Source organism: Mustela nivalis (assembly GCF_964662115.1).
Source record: "Mustela nivalis genome assembly, chromosome: 6".
NCBI lineage: Eukaryota > Metazoa > Chordata > Mammalia > Carnivora > Mustelidae > Mustela > Mustela nivalis.
Genome location: NC_139025.1, coordinates 1590755 through 1610438, shown reverse-complemented (window position 1 = coordinate 1610438; position 19684 = coordinate 1590755). Strand labels below are relative to the sequence as shown.

At 67.5% G+C, this 19684-nt stretch overlaps 3 gene segments (V, D, J or C); all 3 read right to left on the bottom strand.

Annotated features, from left to right (window-relative positions):
- Window positions 1–582: 582 nt before the first annotated feature.
- Window positions 583–19684, bottom strand: part of LOC309867983 (immunoglobulin alpha-2 heavy chain-like) — a 601568-nt gene continuing 582466 nt past the window's right edge. Inside the window, exons 3-5 of the C gene segment in view lie at window positions 1742–2064; window positions 1225–1569; window positions 583–1043 (exon numbers count right to left, since the gene is read on the bottom strand).
- LOC309868002 (Ig gamma-3 chain C region-like) lies at window positions 10358–12267 on the bottom strand. The segment is given in 2 exons: window positions 11276–12267; window positions 10358–11184 (listed from the first exon to the last, which is right to left on the bottom strand).
- Window positions 13127–14901, bottom strand: LOC309867988 (immunoglobulin heavy constant epsilon-like). The segment is given in 4 exons: window positions 14548–14901; window positions 14067–14390; window positions 13656–13976; window positions 13127–13583 (listed from the first exon to the last, which is right to left on the bottom strand).

Below are 19684 nucleotides of genomic sequence, written 5' to 3'. Positions count from 1 at the left end.
GAAAGGGCATGGGGCATCTTGCCGGGGCCGGGGCTGGGCCGGGGACTCCCTGCACCTGGAGGGCACATGTGTGTGAGCGTGGGGGACTGCGTGCGCGTGGGTGTGCCCCATGCAGAGCCGTCGGAGGGGGGTGGCTTCCTCGTCCGGGGCACCAGGGGGCCGTCCTGCAACCATGTGCCCTGCACCCACCGAGGGGGTTGTGGGACCCCCGGAGTCCTGCCATGGCGCAGGACAGCGACACCTGCCTCTTCAGGGAGCCCCGTCCCCTGCCTCCCGCTGGTCCCTCCCGGCTGCCCCTAGAGGCCTTTCTGAGACAGGAGCAAGCGCACCACTGCCCACGGAGGGCTGAGCTGGTGCCCTGCTCTCAGGGCCGGCCGCGCTGTGCGCCCTCACCGCGGCCAGCCCCGGGCTGTGCTCCCCGCTCGCCTGCCGTGTACCGTGCACACACACTGACGCTCTCACTCACACACGCGTGAGCCCGGCGTGAAGGCTCGGGAGGCTCAGGGAAGCAGATGCCCTTCCGTCCTGCGGCCCTCCCCTGCCTCGGTGGCCAGAGACCCCGGACACGGACAGACAGTGGCCTCAGGGGGGCCCGGGGTCACTCCGGGCAAACACGGACTTTATTCAGGAGGACGGGTGGGCGTTTCAGTAGCAGACGCCGTCCACCTCTGCCACGACCACAGACACGTTGACGTGGGTGGGTTTACCCGCCAGGCGGTCGATGGTCTTCTCGGTGAAGTTGGCCGGGCCCAAGGTCTCGTGGCCCACCACGCAGGAGAACTTGTCCCCCTGCTTCCAGGCCTCGGCGTCGACCCTCAGCACGCTGGTCACGGCGAAGGTGGGGCTGCCCCGGCCGGGCTCCTTCAGGGACTTCCAGGTCGTGTACTTCTCCGGGGGCAGCTCCTGGGTCCCCTGCTGCCAGCGGACTAGCACGTCCTTGGGGCTGAAGCCCCTCACCAAGCAGGTCAGCGACACCAGCTCGTTGAGGGCCAGCTCCTCCGACGGCGGCGGCAGCAGGTGGACCTGGGGCCGGAAGGTGTTTCCTGGGGAGCAGACAGCCAGGTCAGGGGTCTGGGGTGGCGGTGGGGAGGAGCCCCTCTGCCCCTGGGCACCCGAGGCCTCGGCTTCCCTTTGTAAACCGTGGGTGGGAGCGCCCAAGGCCCGGGCGAGAGGGTGGAGGCCGGCGTGGGCACCGAGCCACGCCTCCAGAGGGTCTGCGCCCACCTAGGAGTTTGCTGATGTTGCCGGTTATCGGGCTCTTGGACTCGGGGTGGGTGGCTGTGCAGGAGAAGGTGACCCCACTGTTCCACGGCGCCGCGCAGCCCGGCAGCACGCTGGACACGCTATAGCAGCCGCAGGCGTCCCGCTTGGGGGCCTTCTGGATGGGGTCCTTCCCCCCGGAGGGCGTCCAGCTGAAGGAGGCTCCCTTGGGGTCTTTCAGGCCACTCAGCGTGCACGTGAGGCTGCCATTGGAGGTCACAAGCAGATCCTCAAGGGCGGGCGGGTGAAGTGACAGGCGGGGCTGGTCGCACGAGGGACACTGACAATGGGGGGGACACAGGCCTGGACCTGAGAGAGAGATCGCAGCAGGTCAGGGCGCCCCTCTGCCCGCCTGCCCTCCCCGCCCCCGGCTCCTTCTGGGGCCCGGCTCGGCAGCCCGCTCCCGCCCTGGCGCGGCGCCCTCGGGGACAAAGCGGCACGTGGTCACAGAATAGGGTGGCCCCGCCTCCCCGACTCTGACCTTGGCAGGGCACAGACACAGCCTTGCTGGGGTCGGAGAGGTGCTGAACGTGGCACTGCAGGGACGACCCAGCGGGGCACTGGTCGGCGGGCAGGGTCAGCTGGCTGCTCATGGTGTACAGACCGCCGGCCGCGGCCTTCACAGCGGGGAAGCTCCTCACGGACGCGCCCTCCTTGCCGGGACTCCAGGTCACCTTCACGGGCTCTGGTGGGAAGAACCCCTGCACCAGGCAGGCGATGACCACGTGCCCGGCTTCGTCACAGCTGCAGAGGCTCAGCGGGAAGACACTGGGGCTGGCTTTGGGCTCTGCAACACAGGACGCTCTGTGAGGCCGTGGGCAGGGCCCTGGACCCCGACACAGTCTCACAGGCCCAGCACAAAGCCCGATTCTTCTGTGCACTGGAGGAAACTTGCAGGGAGACGGCTAGGGACTGCCCCAAGCTCCCGTAGCTCACGTGCCAAGGACCTGGGGTCAGAGCCAGAGGCCTGCGTCCGGCTGCACTGACTCTGGACACGGTCCTCGGGGCTCGGCCACCACTGCCTGGACACATGGCTCGGGGAAGGCCTCGGGACCTGTGGTGATTGAGCGTGGCTCTCCCACTCAGTGGCTGAGTCTGCAGGAGCTGCTCCCCATCTGTGCAGTCGGTGCGAACACCCTCTCCACTGGGTTCTGGGGCTCCCGAGAGGAGGGCCCAGAGGGAAGGCACAGGCCAGGCCAGGGCATCCCAGGAAGTGAGCCTGCACCATGGCCTCTTGAATGTGCAGGGGGTCACACGGGAGGAGAAAGGGCTCCTCCGGGAACCCCATGGTACAACCCCATGGTGTAGCCCCGATACCCCCTTAGAACACGGGGAACGGCCTGGCTGGATCTCTGGGGGGTGATAAAAACACAGTGTACACCTTCCTGTTGACCTCAGTCACTAGCCCAGTTCAGCCCAGCCCAGCTCAGCCCTGCTCAGCCCAGCCCAGCCCAGCTCAGACCAGCTCAGCCCAGCTCAGCTCAGACCAGCTCAGACCAGCTCAGCCCAGCTCAGCCCAGCCCAGTTCAGCTCAGACCAGCTCAGCCCAGCTCAGACCAGCCCAGCTCAGACCAGACCAGCTCAGCCCAGCTCAGCTCAGACCAGCTCAGACCAGCTCAGTCCAGCTCAGCCCAGCCCAGCTAAGCTCAGACCAGCTCAGCCCAGCTCAGACCAGCCCAGCTCAGACCAGACCAGCTCAGCCCAGCTCAGCTCAGACCAGCTCAGACCAGCTCAGTCCAGCTCAGCCCAGCCCAGCTAAGCTCAGACCAGCTCAGACTAGCTCAGCTCAGCCCAGCTCAGCTCAGCTCAGACCAGCCCAGCTCAGCCCAGACCAGCCCAGCTCAGCCCTGCTCAGACCAGCTCAGTCCAGCTCAGACCAGCCCAGCTCAGCTCAGACCAGCTCAGCCCAGCTCAGACCAGCCCAGTTCTGCCCAGCTCAGCCTAGCTCAGACTAGCTCAGCTCAGCCCAGCTCAGACCAGCCCAGTTCTGCCCAGCTCAGCCCAGCTCAGCCCAGCCCAGCTCAGCCCAGCTCAGCCCAGCCCAGCCCAGCCCAGCTCATCCCAGCCCAGCTCAGCCCAGCAGAGCCCAGCTCAGACCAGCTCAGCCCAGCTCAGCTCAGACCAGCTCAGACCAGCTCAGCCCAGCTCAGCCCAGCCCAGTTCAGCTCAGACCAGCTCAGCCCAGCTCAGACCAGCCCAGCTCAGACCAGCCCAGCTCAGCCCAGCTCAGCTCAGACCAGCTCAGACCAGCTCAGTCCAGCTCAGCCCAGCCCAGCTAAGCTCAGACCAGCTCAGCCCAGACCAGCCCAGCTCAGACCAGCTCAGTCCAGCTCAGACTAGCTCAGCCCAGTTCAGCCCAGCTCAGCCCAGCCCAGCTCAGCCCAGACCAGCCCAGCTCAGCCCAGCTCAGACTAGCTCAGCTCAGCCCAGCTCAGCTCAGCTCAGACCAGCCCAGCTCAGCCCAGACCAGCCCAGCTCAGCCCTGCTCAGACCAGCTCAGTCCAGCTCAGACCAGCCCAGCTCAGCTCAGACCAGCTCAGCCCAGCTCAGACCAGCCCAGTTCTGCCCAGCTCAGCCCAGCTCAGACTAGCTCAGCTCAGCCCAGCTCAGACCAGCCCAGTTCTGCCCAGCTCAGCCCAGCTCAGCCCAGCCCAGCCCAGCCCAGCTCAGCTCAGCCCAGTTCAGCCCAGCTCAGCCCAGCCCAGCTCAGCCCAGTTCTGCCCAGCTCAGCCCAGTTCTGCCCAGCTCAGCCCAGCCCTGCTCAGCTCAGCTCAGCCCAGCTCAGCCCAGCTCAGCCCAGCTCAGACTAGCTCAGCTCAGCCCAGCTCAGCTCAGCTCAGACCAGCCCAGCTCAGCCCAGACCAGCCCAGCTCAGCCCAGCTCAGACCAGCTCAGTCCAGCTCAGACCAGCCTAGCTCAGCTCAGACCAGCTCAGCCCAGCTCAGACCAGCCTAGCTCAGCTCAGCCCAGCTCAGCCCAGCTCAGACCAGCCCAGCTCAGCCCAGTTCTGCCCAGCTCAGCCCAGACCAGCCCAGCTCAGCCCAGCTCAGACCAGCTCAGTCCAGCTCAGACCAGCCCAGTCCAGCTCAGACCAGCTCAGCCCAGCTCAGCCCAGCCCAGTTCTGCCCAGCTCAGCCCAGCTCAGCCCAGCCCAGCTCAGCCCAGCTCAGCCCAGCCCAGCCCAGCCCAGCTCAGCTCAGCCCAGTTCAGCCCAGCTCAGCCCAGCCCAGCTCAGCCCAGTTCTGCCCAGCTCAGTCCAGTTCTGCCCAGCTCAGCCCTGCCCTGCTCAGCTCAGCTCAGCCCAGCTCAGCCCAGCTCAGCCCAGACCAGCCCAGCTCAGCCCAGCTCAGACCAGCTCAGTCCAGCTCAGACCAGCCCAGCTCAGCTCAGACCAGCTCAGCCCAGCTCAGACCAGCCCAGTTCAGCCCAGTTCTGCCCAGCTCAGCCCAGCCCTGCTCAGCTCAGCTCAGCCCAGCTCAGCCCAGCTCAGACTAGCTCAGCTCAGCCCAGCTCAGCTCAGCTCAGACCAGCCCAGCTCAGCCCAGACCAGCCCAGCTCAGCCCAGCTCAGACTAGCTCAGTCCAGCTCAGACCAGCCTAGCTCAGCTCAGACCAGCTCAGCCCAGCTCAGACCAGCCTAGCTCAGCTCAGACCAGCTCAGCCCAGCTCAGACCAGCCCAGCTCAGCCCAGTTCTGCCCAGCTCAGCCCAGTTCAGCCCAGCTCAGCCCAGCCCAGCTCAGCCCAGTTCTGCCCAGCTCAGCCCAGTTCTGCCCAGCTCAGCCCAGTCCTGCTCAGCTCAGCTCAGCCCAGCTCAGCCCAGCTCAGACTAGCTCAGCTCAGCTCAGCTCAGACCAGCCCAGCCCAGCTCAGACCAGCCCAGCTCAGCCCAGACCAGGTCAGCCCACCTCAGACCAGCTCAGACCAGCTCAGCTCAGCCCAGCTCAGCCCAGTTCAGCCCAGCCCAGCTCAGCCCAGCTCAGACCAGCTCAGTCCAGCTCAGCCCAGCCCAGTTCAGCTCAGACCAGCTCAGCCCAGCTCAGCCCAGACCAGCCCAGCTCAGACCAGCTCAGCCCAGCTCAGCCCAGCTCAGCCTAGTTCTGCCCAGCTCAGCCCAGCTCGGCCCAGCTCAGCCCAGACCAGCCCAGCTCAGACCAGCTCAGCCCAGTTCTGCCCAGCTCAGCCCAGCTCAGTCCAGCTCAGCCCAGCCCAGCTCAGCTCAGACCAGCTCAGCCCAGCTCAGCCCAGACCAGCCCAGCTCAGACCAGCTCAGTCCAGCTCAGCCCAGCCCAGCTCAGCCCAGCTCAGACCAGCCCAGCCCAGCCCAGCTCAGACCAGCTCAGACCAGCTCAGTCCAGCTCAGGCCAGCTCAGCCCAGCTCAGCCCACCCCAGCTCAGCCCAGCCCTGCCCAGCTCAGCTCAGACCAGCTCAGCCCAGCTCAGACCATCCCAGCTCAGCTCAGACCAGCTCAGCCCAGCTCAGACCAGCCCAGCTCAGCTCAGACCAGCCCAGCCCAACCCAGCCCAGCTCAGCCCAGTCTAGTGTAGCCCACAGCAGCCTTAATTGTACTTATTCTGGTTTTCTGCTCTGTGATATCTACGGCCTCCAGGCTAACCTTACTTTCTTCCTCTGGTCTGTCTTGGTGCTTATTCTCCATTCTCCTGGGCCCAGCAGAGTTCAAGGCAGCCTGACTGATAAGGTCTAAACCATATTCAGACCCACCTGCTCGAGGTTGCCTGGGGTCCATCACATCTGAGAGGCCAGTCATCCCTCTGCCCAGTGGCCCCATGCTGCATGTCCATGGGCCGCCTCCCCGGAGGACAGAGGGATGACAGAGGCCACAGCCCGCCCTACGCCGGCCTGATGGCTGTGTGGTCCCTGCAGCCCCTGCCATGCTCTGGGGTGCCGCTGCAGCAGCTGAGGCTGTGAGGGGTGGGCTCTGAGTGATGGCGTGACTCTGTCTGGCCCATGGATGGGGTCACTTGCCCACTTCCTGTCCCACCAGCGGTGGCTGCTCCCCTTCACGTCATGTCTGGTCTGTGGTCTGGCTGTGGTGGGGCCAGGTGTATGTGGCCTGACCTGTGCGACCCCCAGGAGCCTGGCTCTGCTCTGAGGCCGTGTGGGTGGGAGGCAGGAGCCCTGGTGGGGGTCGGGATCCATGTGGCTGGCTGGTGGCCGAGAAGCAAGCGAGCAAAGGCTGACATGGACAGTGCGAGGCACTCAGGGACACCGAGGTGGAGACGGTCTGGGAGGTGGAGGTGGAGCAGGGGTGGCGCCTGCAGGGACAGGGCTCGCCCAGTGATCCTGGTGGACCAGCCGGCCTCAGCGGGGTGTGAGGGTGAGGAGCCCTTCCTCAGCCAGCGCTCGTGCGGCCGGGGCCCATCGTCCACCTGGGGAGGGGCTGGGCGCTGTGCCCAAGCCCAGTTCAGCCCAGTTCAGCCCAGCCCAGCCAGCCGGAGCTGGGGGCGCTGAGGGGCCGCCTGTGCGCACCCTCCAGCCCAGGGCTCTTGGGCTGCGTCCCTGTTGCCGGCTCTCCGGCTCCCTGCGGGCCCTCCCGGGGTCCTTCACTGGATCCTACTCGACGGTAGACGAGCCGATGGCCCGCCCCCGGGAAGGACACCACCAGGGGGAGCGGTAGCAAGCGTCAGGCTGAGAGCAGGTGTCTGCCCAGCATGCTTCCTCCCTCTGCACTGGGGCAGCCGAGGAAGAGCAGGAGACGGACGCAGGGAGCGGGGCCCAGGGGCGGAACCCTGGGGTCCCTGCGCTGTCACGGGTGAGGGACTGTCCCAGAGCCGAAGGTCTCTTGTCCCTACCACCCCTGCGTATCCCGTGAAAACACCACTGCCTGCGCTGCCGATGTCTGCAGCAGGGTCTGCCCGATACCCCTGCGCTCGGCGCCCTCTGGGGTCCCAGCAATGGACCCCCCACGGCGATCGCCGCCCCCGGGATCAGGAGGAATGAGGAGCAAGGGGGCAGCACTCAGGGGTCGGGCAGGCGTGGTGGGACACCTTCTCTCTCAGCATCCCTGTCCCCAGCCCAGGCACTGGCATGTGGGCATCGCAGGCACACGGCCCAGATCACAGGCCCCGGGAGGTGTCCTTTGGGCTGCGATGTGACGTCAGGGTCCTGGCCACCTGCCTGCAGCAGTGAGTGGAAAGAGCTGGGACTCGGGACAGAGGCTGTCACGTACTCTGCTGAGAGGGACCCGCACCTTCCCCGGGCTAGGGGCTAAGCCTGGCCGGAGGGTCCCACCTGGAGTGGAAAGAGCCAGGGAGGCCTGTTGTTCAGCTTGGCTGAGGCCTGCTGGCTGGGTGTGCAAGTGTCCCGGGGCTGCTGGGACAAGGACCACAGACTCAGGGCCCGAAAACTACGGAAATCTTCGGTAGCTCTGCAGGCCGGAGGTCTGAGGTCCCGTGGGGTGAGACGGCTGCCCCTCCAGGGTTCCAGGAAAGGTTATTCCTGCGTCTTCCAGCTCCTGAGGGCCCAGGTGCCCCTGGGCTCGTGGCCGGTCCCTCCCAGCCCTGCCCCCACCGTCACGGGGCTTCCCTCTCCGTCCGTGTCTCTCCTCCTCGGCCTCTTGGGGCGACCCCCGACGTCACGCCTCGGGCCTGGCCCATCTCATCCACAGTGCCTTCACGTCAACCACACCCGCAAAGACCCATTTTCCAAACAAGGTCGCATTCACAGGTTCCAGGAATGAGGCCGTGGACACGGCTTTCGGGGGCCAGCGTTCGGCCGACCGTGCCGGGTTCATGACCAAAGGAAGGAAAGAGGGACCGGGGGACCCTGAGAAGGCCCTTTCCTGCCGGGGGGGCCCGTGAAGGCGCGTCCCTGGCAGCGTCCACCCCGCAGCCTGCTCTCGGGCTGTGCGCCCCGTGTGCTGGGCCTCCACGGGCCCTCCTGACCGGCCACCGGCACAGTGGCCTCCCTGGCTCGGGGCGCGTGCACTCTGCCCTGTGCGATGGCCTCCGGCTCTCGCGGTCGGCGTGAGCCCAGCCCTTGTCCTCATGCTGGGGTCCGTGGGGCAGGTCTTCCGATCTGGGGCACCAGAGAAGGAAGACACTCCGCTCTGCCCTTGGGGGACCCTCGGTCCGGGAGACGGGCCGGAGGTACCAGGCCTGGGCTCCCGCAACCTTTCAGGAGGGTGTGGGTCTCGTCAGCGCAAACGGACAAAGCTCTCCCAGAATTGTATTCTCTCTTCCACCTGCGTATCTGTCCTCTCTCCACCGTCCGCCCACCCGTGCATCTGCCGCCCACCGTCGGTCCCCACCGCTCTGTCCGACTGGGTCTCTGCCGCCCATCCCTGCCCCCACCCACGTACCGCCCAGCGCGCTCTGACTCTCTCGAGCCACCGAGGTGCCCTTTTGGGCCATATCCAGTTTCCGGCGACAGAACTGTCCTGCCCCCTTGCCATGTGGGGTCTGGGCCATGTGGGGAGAATACAGGGCCTGTTCCTGCCTGACTCCCTTTCTAGCAATTTTAAGGGCAAAGGGAAGGTGTTCGTGGAGGCCCAGGAGGGCAGCTGCTGGGACCCGCGCGGGCCGGAGGCGGCATTTAGGGCGGGGTTTCTCCCATCAAGAGGTACCGATCGTCGCGACCGAGGACATTCCAGGAGGCTCCAGACCATCTCCTGCGCTTCGTCCGGGCGAGGCCGCGTGGCTCCGACCTCACGGGGACGTGTGTGGATGTGTGCGAGTTTCCTGCAGGCCGCCCGCGGCCGGAGCAGACGGAGAGGGTGTGCTGGGGGCAAAGACGGAGCCGCCGGTCTGAGGTCGGGCCACGGCCCTGTGAGCTCGGTCGCCGTTAGAGCACAGCCTGGCCGGGCGCTCGGGATGGCCGTTCCGCGGGCGTCTCCTTCACGGGACCGGTGTGGGGCCGGTTTCCCGAGAGCCCGCGTGTGCACCCGTGTGTGTGCGTGTGAGTGCGTGTGTGCATGCGTGAGGGCCGGGCGGGGCCGTGGCGTGGCCTCGTCCTGTGTTCTGTCCCCACACCTGCTTCCTTGATGTTCTTTTCAGACCAAACCCTCCAGGTCTGGAACTGGCGTCACACCTGCCGGATCCTGGGAGTTGTGCCCTGGACGGGAGGCGAGCAGACAAGGTCCGACCCCCTCCGCCTGCACGCTGGCCTCACTCAGGTCCCTCCGTGGTCCGTGTCCACGTCTGTCCGTGTCCGCGTCCAAGTCTGTGTTGGCGTCCAATCCGTGTCCAGTCCGTGTGGCGTTGGTGCGTGGAGCTTGGGGCGCGGCCTGAGTGATGGCACCAGCTGCCTGTGTCCTACGGGGCTCTGGGAGCTCCTGAACCTTCTCTTCCCACTCTCGGCCACGTGGTTTCTCCTTTCTGCAAAGCCCTGCTCCCGTGCTCCCTTGTCCTGGGCCCTGAGCACTGAAGAGTAGATGAGGCAGCCTGTCTTCGGGTGTGCTGACACCCCGTCCCCAGTGCCCTGGGCAGAACCCTACGGGACGGCGCCTCCAGGCAGGGAGACCAGCTCTTCACTCCCTTGCCCAGCACTGTGCCTGGCCGGCGGCTGTCCCTCCAGCCTTGGCTCCTGGGTTCCAGACTGCTCGGGTTTCCTCTGGAGGACGGCAGTGGCCAGTCCCGGTGGCTCCGGCTTGTGTGTCTGGCTCAGCTCATGGGGACCTCCAGACGGGAGGGCGGGTGGGGGGCCAAGGCCTGGCCCGTGTGTGTGTGCTCAGTGGGTGGACCGATGCGGGGCAGGGGGACCGGTGGTCCCTGGAGGCTGATGGTGGTCCTGACCTTGGTGTGTGTGTGCAGCTGTGTTTCTGTGCCCTCCTGCATGGACCCCGGAAGAAGCTGCTTCGGGTTTGTCCAGGGGATGCTGTGGCTTTTACATCAGCAAGGGAAGGGGCAGGGAGTCTTGGCTGGAGACAAGCAGAGCAGGTGTGACCAGACTGGGCTCGGTGTCTCGGGGGGTGTCGAAGGGACACTCGCAGTGGCAGCCGGCTGGTCACCGGGGGCTTCGGGCCCTGAACTGGCCCCTGCTCCCTGCCCTCTGGCCCCTTGGCCACACCCTCGGGGGGCTGCCCCCCACCCCCTTCGGTCAGGTGACGCCTCTCCCAAAGCGCGCTCAGGCGGCGTGGGATGTGTAAGAAGGAACTTTACTGGGAAACTCAAAAGGGAGGCAACGGGGTTGCCAAGGTGGAGCGAGACGCGAGGTGAGGCCTGGGTGGACGGGTTGGGAGCTGCTGGCTGCGGTGGGACCCGTGGGGAGCTCCTTCTGCTGGGAGAGCCCTCCTGCCCCCGGAGGCCTGCACGCAGCCCTGAGCAGGCCCGCAGCTTCTCCCCAGGAGCTCTTCTCTGTCCCGCAGCATGCCAGGGGCTGCCAGTGGCCCGTGGGAAGGCTGGGCAGGGGCTGGGGCTGGGCACAAGCATGGGCACTGGGACCCGGTGCCAAGGAGGTGGGCCTGAGTCTGGGAGCCGAGGTCTTGCCCTGGACTTGGACTCTGCATCCTGGGTTCGGGTTTGGACGCTGTGTGACACGTGGGCCGCGGGTTTGACTCTCCTCGTGCTCTGGGGGCTTCTCCGTGAGAACAGGAGCAGCCCTGACCCCAGGACCAGGGAGGAGCCCAGGGCTCTGCACCCATGCCCAGCTCAGGTCACTCTGTGGGAAGGGCTTGTGCCCAAGGGGCCTGGTGTCGGGCTGCGGTTGGTCCTCTGGGTGCCTCGGACCTTGGAGCCCAGCTGGAAGTTTCTGGATGCCTGTGTGCTGGCCTCGCACGCCTGCTCTGGCCGCTCTGGGGGCGTGCGTGCTCTCGTCCTCCCGCTGCCAGCAAGCAGACGGCCTCCAGCCCGCGGAGGGAAAGCGTGGCTGCGCTGTGCGTGCGCCTAGTCGGCCGGCCGCGTGACGTTGGCGTAGTCTCGGGTGGCCTGTGGCTTCTCCTGCGGCACGGCGGCCAGGACCCACTTCACCTGGGGGACGGCACGCACGAGGACGGCTCTCCCCGGAGCGCTTCCTCCCCGGGCCTCCCGCGCCCGGGCTGGGGGGCCCCCGGGCTCCCACCTTGAGCAGGGTGACGGCGGCACTGTAGCTGACGCAGAGCAGGAAGAGGGTGATGAAGGCGAGCAGGCTGGCCCACAGCTCGTCCAGCTCCGCGCTCTCGGCGGCCTCCGCACACAGCTCCTGGAGCTCCAGCTCTGCAGGCATGGGCCAGTCAGCCCTCCCCGGTGCAGCCTCTGCACGGGCTGGTGGGGGACGGCAGGCTTGGCCCCCCGCCCCGAGGAGGGGGGACAGCAGGGACGCCCTGGCCTCGTCCAGACCGTCGGAGCTGTCCCCGGAGGCCTGGGGGTCTGAAGCCCCCCATGGCTTTGCAGGTGTGGGGTGACCTGCCCTCTCTCGGTCCACATCCCCAGCCTGGCCCAGGCACCCAGCGGCTCTGCTGTCCCTGCAGGGCCTCCCAGCCCCAGCCCCTCTAGTTTTACTCTAGGCAGCCGGAGGACCTCAGCAGCTGAGCTCGCAGGACCCGGAGTGGCCCCGGGAATCCATGGCGTGGGTCCTCAGAGGGGCTGGCCAGGCCATGTGCACCTTGCTGAGGGCCAAGGTGCCTGGCGCTGCCCCTTGGCCCTGTCCCGGGGCCACAGCTGTCTCCTGGCTCCTCCTGCCATGGTCCCACTTTCCCTGCACAGCGGGCCTCCATGCTGGAGAGTGAGGGCCTGTGCACGGTCCTGGGGCTCCCATATGGGGTGAAGGCACCCAGTGCCCTGTGTCTTCAGAACGGGGTCAGGTGTGTGCCGCTCCTCAGACAGATGTGGTGTGTGCGTGTGTGTGAGCGCGGTGGGGATGTCGGGTCTGGGGCTGCGTGAGGCCTGCACACAGGTTTGGTGAGTGACGGGGCTGGGCTTGGGCCTGGGCTCTGACCCCTTCACCCTCCGCCGTGGGATGGGGCCCGAAGCCTGTCCTGGGGTGCGGGTCGGCAGGAGAGGAGACAGAGTCCACACTCCAGCCTTTGGCCTGGGTGAATCCGTTCGTTCACCGGCTGAGGGGGCCTGGGGGGCCGGGGCGGCCTGGGGGGCCGGGGCCATGGAGGGGGTCCCCGGTGGAGGAGGGAGCCCTCTCCATGGCCGTCCTGGGTCCACTGGCCCACGTGTGACGGGGAGGAAGGGCGAGGGCGGGGCCTGGTGAGGAGCAGGCCGGGGGGGCCACGTGCAAGCTCCTGGGCGCTCGCTGCGGGTGGCGATGGTGGAGCTGCCCTGGGACTTGCTGCGGCTGAAGGGCGGCTGGGGTGGGTGTGACCTTGCGTGAGGCTGGGGGCCTCCCAGGGGCGGTCTGGGTGGCCTGGAGGCCGAGCACGACGGGCGCCTTGCTGACCCCGGCCTGGCTGACCCCACGGGCAGGGCAGGAGCCGTGAGAGGTGAGTTGTGGGAGGAGGCTTGGCTCAGGCCCCAGTGTGGGGTCGGGGGCCTGCCAGGTCCGCGTGGATGAGGGAGGCGACGGCCCGGGGACGGCTGGGAGCCGTCTGGGGTTTCTGCCTGCGGGTACCAGCGTCGGGGCTGACTTGGCCCATTTCTGCACTCAGAGGGCCTGTGTGCAGCTGGACATGGTGTCCAGAGGGCTGACCGGAGACTGGGGAGGGGGCGGTTGGAGGCGGAGAGCTCTGGGCCCTCCAGGAGAGCCGCAGGCTCGCTGGGGTGTGGGGTCCCTCCCCAGGGACCCCCAGCTCTTCGGGCTCCTCTGCGAGGGCATGACCACCCCTGGGGGGGCAGGGAGGCCCCGTGACTCGCATGGTGACGGTGGCCCGAGCAGGCCCGCAGCCCTGCCGCACCCCTCCGGTCCCCTGTCCCGGGGCCCCTTCCTCTGTGCCGAGACCTCCCTGCTTGCAGCCCTGCCGCCCCCAAGAACAGGTGTGCTCAGAGCTCTGAGCGAACACTGTGGTGTTTATTGACAAGTAGGGAAGGAGGGTCTGTCCGGCCTCCTCCCCTGCCCCGGTGGCAGGCGCCTGGGGCGTGGGGAAGCCAGCGCGGGAGGGCGCGTCATTTACCCGGGGTTTTGGAGACCGTTTTCTTGAAGACTCGCGACTTGGGCAGGGCCTCGTGCACCACTTGGCAGGCGAAGCTGTTCTGCTCCTCCCAGTCCCGCCGGCTGACCTCCAGGCGGCTGAAGACGAAGAAGGCGCGCCTGGCGCCCGGGACCGTGTGGGGCCGCGTGGTGGCCTGCTGGCCCGCCTGCATGGGCCTGTCGTTTCGAAGCCACTGCACCGAGATGTCCGCGGGAAAGAAGTTCTGGATCAGGCACGTGAGCGTGACCCTGTCCGTGGCGCTCTCGTCCTCCTCTGGGGGCAGGAACACGTAGACCTCCGGGGCCGCTCGCTGGCCTGCGGGCAGGTGCGGGGTCAGCCCAGGCTCCCGGGGGGAGGCCCGCCCCCTCCCCTGGGCCTGGGGCTCACCAGGGGTCTTGGCAATGGAGCGCACGAGGCTCTTGGGCAGGTCTGGGTGGTTCACCGTGCAGTGGTAGGCCTCGCCCTCCACCCAGTCCTGCGTGTCCACCGGCAGGGTGGACGTGACGCTGACTGTCCCGTTGAACTGAGTCTCCTCCTTCGGTCCGTCGGGGTGCACGGGCTCCCCGCTCTCCCGGGACCAGGTCAGGCTCATGCCCTCCGTGCTGGCCAGGTCCACCACCAGGCAGGTGATCTTGGGCGACTTGTGGACGTACAGGTCCAGAGGGCTGGGCGGGCTCAGGTAGCTGCTCACGCCGCGGGGGTCGGACTCTGGTGCGAGGGAGGGGCTGCGTGAGGACAGGCCGCGGCCCTCCCGCCGGAGCCCCGTGGGTCTGGGTGTCGGCGGGTGGGGGCCCGTACCTGTGCACTTGAGCGCGTGGTCCTCAAAGTGGAAGCCCTGGTAGCTGACCCGGCAGGTGTAGGTTTTCTGGGACGCCCACTCGCCCTGGGTGATGTTGAGCTCGCTGTGAGTGGAGGTCACGTTGCCCGCCTGTGTGCCGGGCGCCGTGTAGGAGAACATGTCTGTGACCCTCTGCCCGTCCACCAGCCAGATGACCTCCATGTCCCCCGGGACGTAGCCGGAGATGAGACACAGGAGCTGGATGGTGGTGTGGGTGTCGCCCAGCGGGTTGCAGGAGGAGTGGAAGAGCTTCACGGAGGGCGGGCTGAAGTTCATGGCACAGGCTGGGGGTGCAGACGTGCCGCGGCGTTGGCCTCCCTGCGCCCACGGAGCTCGCCTGCCGGCCCGGCCCCTCACGCGCCGGGAGGGACCAGGCAGGGTGGTGGGAGCCCGTCCACCGCTCCCGCCGACCCGTCCCTCCTCCCCCAGTGCCCGGCTCACCTCTGAAGGTCTTGTTGATGGCGGGGGACGCCGCGTGAGCCACGCTGCAGGTGAACGTGTGTGTGGCCCACTCGCCCCAGGAGGTCACCTGGCTGATGGCGTTGTGGAGGCCGGAGGTCTGGTCGAAGGTGGCAGGGACGGTGGCGACACTCTTGTTTAGGGACCCCGTGTCCCAGGTCACGGTCACCGGCATTGGGAGGTAGCCCGAGACCAGGCAGCCCAGACTCACCGAGGTGGCGCCGGCCATACCTTTGCAGCAGGGGGTCAGGGGGAACACGGACAGGCCCTGGCTGGAGGCTGTGAGACGGGGCTGGTGTCAGCTGCTGCCTTGGCACGCCCGTCGCGGGCCGGGCCCACTGCTGACCCGGGGCCTCCCGCTCCCAGGCCCCTGGGGGAGGGGTCTGAGAAGGAGATGCGTGGGGCAGACATGGGGGGCTCTCACATCCTTCCTCCGGCCTTGGGGGACAGATGCTCGTTTGGGCTGTCCTTCCCTGATTCTGCTGGAAACACCCTCTGAGGAGCCATTGTGCTCCTGTCGGAAGCAGTGGCTGGCCTTAGCCCAGAGGGGCAGGAATGTGGGGTTCTTGGGGCATGCAGGTGTGTGACCCCTCTGCCCCTGGCCAGCCAGGCCTCCCTGGTCCCTATTGTCCCTGTGGAGCTTCCAGGGACCCTGACCAGGGACCCCACTCATAGGGGAGAAGACCCCAGAGCAGTCCTCCCCCCATCGGTGACCTGGGTCTGCCTGCGCTCCCCTGGCCCTGGAGCCCAGACCCCAGCCACTCTCCCCTCTGCCCTCCTGGCCAGGGAGACCAGTCCCATGGCCTTGTGTGAGCACCTCTGAGGCCAGAGAGACAAGCCAGCACTACGCCCAGCCTCACTAGCTTGGCCTAGGTCAGAAGAGCCAAGGTCTAGGGGCCCACCTTGGTCTAGCCTGGCCAGGTCAGCCCAGGGTATTCCATCGCAAGCCAGACAACTCATCGGGGTTCCACCAAATTCACTCAGCTCAGCCCAGCTCAGCCTGCCGGCCGGGCTCGTTCCCTGCTTGGCTGCGATCCTGAGAATCCCACGACCCCAGCCACTGGGCCTACAAGCCTGGGGACTTCACGTCTTCAGGGAGACATGACTTAGGGAGCCTGATTCAGCCAGGCCAGACCCACCAACGGACCCGCACTGTGCCCAGCTCAGCCCAGCCCAGATTAGCACAGTTCAAGCCCACCCTGTCTAGCCCGGCTCCCCTCAGCCCCGTCCAGCTTGACTCAACCCAGGCCAGCGCAGCCAAGTCCAGCCCATTTCAGCTCAGCTCAACTCAGCGCAGCCCCACTTAGTCCAGCCCAGCCCAGCCCAGCTCAGCCCAGCTCTGCTCAGCTCAGCTCAAGTCACTCAGCTCAGCCCAGTTGATCCCAGTTCAGGCCAGTTCTGCTTGGCACAACCAAATCCAGTTCAGCTTAGTTTAGTCAGCCCAGCCCAGCCCAGCCCAGCCCGGTTCATCCCAACCCTGTTTAGCCCAAGTCAGCACTCCTCAGTCCCACACAGCCCAGCTCAGCTCAACTCAACCTAGACAGCTAAGCTCAGCTCAACCCAGCCCAGCCCAGTAGAGTCCAGCTCTGCCCAGCTCAGCTCAACCCAGCTCATCCCAGCAGAGTCCAGCTCTGCCCAGCTCAGCTCAACCCAGCCCAGCCCAGCCCTGTAGAGTCCAGCTCTGCCCAGCTCAGCTCAACCCAGCCCAGCCCAGTAGAGTCCAGCTCTGCCCAGCTCAGCTCAACCCAGCCCAGCCCAGTAGAGTCCAGCTCTGCCCAGCTCAGCTCAACCCAGCTCATCCCAGCAGAGTCCAGCTCTGCCCAGCTCAGCTCAACCCAGCCCAGCCCAGCCCAGCCCAGCCCAGTAGAGTCCAGCTCTGCCCAGCTCAGCTCAACCCAGCTCATCCCAGCAGAGTCCAGCTCTGCCCAGCTCAGCTCAACCCAGCCCAGCCCAGCCCTGTAGAGTCCAGCTCTGCCCAGTTCAGCCCAGCAACGCCCAGCCCAGCCCCGTGCAGCCACGGCAGCCCTGCCCACGTCCAACAGGCTCAACGCCTTCAGGCCAGGTAGCTCCTTTGTTTCCCAGGCTCGTCTTGTCGGTCCCTGATCAGGGGCCCAGGACTTTCTGACTTGGCTAAGCTCAGTGATGGTACGTGCACTACAGTTTAGCTCGGCCTGGTGGAGCCGCGCGAGCCCAGGGGAACTGACCCAGCACCGTCTTCCCAGGCGGCCTTGGATCTGCTCCGTTAGCCCTGCCTGCCCACGCTCTGACCGCCCCGGTCAGCCCAGCCCAGGACGGTCCCCGCCAAGGTGGACCTTTCACCGGACCTGGGTCTCCCTGGCTCCATCCACTCAGCTCAGCTCAGGTCACGTGGCCCAGGAGCGCCCGGCTCAGCCACGAGTGCCCAGGCTGCGGAAGCCTGTCCTACTCGAGGCCTGCGTGGCGCACCCTGCGCTGTCCAGCAAGCTCCCCCCGGCTTAACTCAACCCAGCTTCCCTCAGCCCACTGGGTCCTGTAAGATCAGCCCAGCCTGGCCCGACTCAGTCCATGCAGGGCAGCACAGCTCGGTGGAACCCAGAGAGACCCGCTGGCCCAGCGGGGCCCGGGGTGGGCAAACCCCTTCCACAGAGCTCCTTCCCCTCCAGCGGCACTGGGCCCGGCCCAGCAGCCAGGCCTCCTTGTCCATGCTGCCTCACGCGACCTGTTCACACACCTGAGGATGTGGCCGCTGCCGCCTGCCGTTCAGTCCAGCACAGGGGCGGCTCGCGGGTGCTTTCCCCTGACCTTGGGCTGCAGTCACTGCCCTGCTTGGCCAGAAACAATCCATGCTCAGGGCCCTGTTGGCGCCCGCTGCGCAGTCTTCCACCCTCGGGCCTTGGGCGCTGGCCTAGCCCTGTCGTGTCTGAGGTTCTCGGCCCTTGTCTTCTGCGGGTCAGGGTTGGGCATTCTCTTGCTCCCCTGTGTGCCTGTGCAGGGAACAGACACCTGGGAGCCCAACAGTGACCACGAGGCGCTGTCCCTGCTGGCCGGGTAGCGGTGCGTGCAGCCCACCCCTGCTGCAACCGGGGCCAGCCCCGTGGCTGCCGGACCCCAGGGGCCTCCGTCAGGGGCCCGTCCTGGCCGTCCGCAGCTCCCGGACAGGCTCCCGGACGGCTGAGGTGAACCGTCAGTAACCATGGCTGATATTTTTGCGTCCAGATACTCGGCCCTGGGGGAGGGGAGCTCGGCCTCAGTGCCCCGGCTAAAAACGGGGTGGGAACCCCCGGGGGCCTCAGCAGCCCTGGAAATTCCCCTTTCTCTGTGTGTTCTTGGGAAGTGTGTCAGCGACATCAGGGCTGAAATGAGCCCCTGTGCCGTGGACGCAGTGGGCTCCTCTCCGTGGCCTCTCGTGTGCTCGCTCCCCGAGGCCACGGCGGACTCGCTGTGCCGCACACACCGTGGTGGTCACCGGGATGCGCCAGGAAGGGAGGGGGCGCCGGGCGCCATCACCGCGGGCCCCGAGGCAGCCCTGCGAGGAAAGGGTCGTGGCTGCTTTGGGCACGAGATGCCGCAGCCTGCGTGGCCACGTGCGAGACGTGGACGCAGGGGTTTGTGGCACGTGCCCTTGTCCCCAGTGTCCCCGTGCCTGGAGGAGTGGGCCGGGGTGAGTGTGCGGGGCCGTGAGTGCAGGGGGCCTTCCGCATCGACCTCACACGCCTTCCCCAGCCCGTGTCCTGCCGCTGGGTCTCTTCCTGGGGCTGCAGTTGGGTGGTGTGTCCAGGAAGGGCGGGCGGGGGCTGTGAGCAGGCTGGGCCCACCGTGCGGTTGGCCGGCGGCCCCGGAAGACGGCTGTGTCTGGTGCCGCTGGGGTGGACGGTGTCATGGGCCTGTGGGTGTCACCGCGGCTGTGGGGACCACGGAGCGGCGTCGGCTCCTGGTCCTTTGGGGCGGCTGTGCACGGTCGACGCACCAGTGATGTGTGTGCAGCTGTGGGGGCTGCGCCAGGCCTCACCCTCACTCTGCGGGCATGGCCTGCAGGCCTGCGCGTCTGCTGAACCCTGGGAAGGCCGAGCGTCCGCGTCGGGGAGGCCCCGGTGGGGGACCTTCCCCGCGTGCAGGCCTGCGAGGCCTCGTGCGGCCGTTTGGAGTGGGAGACACCGGGAACCCACCCTCTGGGCCCAGCAGCCGAGGGCCAGCACTGCCCGTGCAGGGAGGCTGTGGGGAGGTCGCCTCTGTCAGGTGTGGTGCCCTCGGGGGGACCCTCGGGCTCACTGAGAAGACGTGGAGATGCCTCAGCGTGGTGGGGCCGCACAGGCCTGGGCGGGAGGCCCGGGGCAGACAGGGCCCAGCGCGACCTCCCTGCTCCCCCAGGGCAGCCTGTCCCAGCCTGTCCTGCCCCACCCTCGGCGCCGGGTCAGGTGCTGCGTGGGAGGCAGAGGGCGAGCGCCCGGTTCCTTGGAAGGGCCCACGGTTCTGAGAGAAACCACAGGGCAGGCAGAGCCCCACCCTGGGGCCTGCTGCCCCCGCGGGCCCAGGCCAGGTGTGGCCAGTCCGTGCAGCCTGCACCCGGGGGAGCGTGGCCACCCTGGCGACCCCTTCTCATTCTTCCGCGGCGGGGGGGCGGGGGCCGCCGTGCCCAGCCGGTCTCCGGGCTCCGTGCTGAAGACACAGGATGGACCGTGCGGCGGCAGCTGCCGGGTCCGTGGGGTCCTGCGGTCTTGGAGGACAATGGTCTCATCTCCTGGGTCCCACCGGGGCAGCGGAGCTCTGAGCTCCCGTGTCCGTGCTGCCCCCGCTCTGCTCCTCTCTGGGGCTGTGGCCCTGGCCTGCCTCCAGCATCACCCTGCTCGTCCCCTTGTGTCCGAGAGCAGGCCTGGCTGCCCCTCCCGGCAGGCACTGTGCCCTCAGCCTCTGAGGCTCTGGCGTCACCGCTTCCTGCCTGTAGAGGTGCCGAGCGCGGCCCACGACGCTGCTCCTGTATCCACTGGCCTGGGGTAGATCTGCACCGAGACGTGCTGCTTCTCAGCTGCGCCCGCGTGTGCGTGGGAGCCCGTGTGTGCGTTTGTGCGTGTGTCCCTGTGTGCACGTGAGCCCGTGTATGCGTGGGAGCCCCTGTCTGTGTGTCAGCAGCTGGACCCTCTGT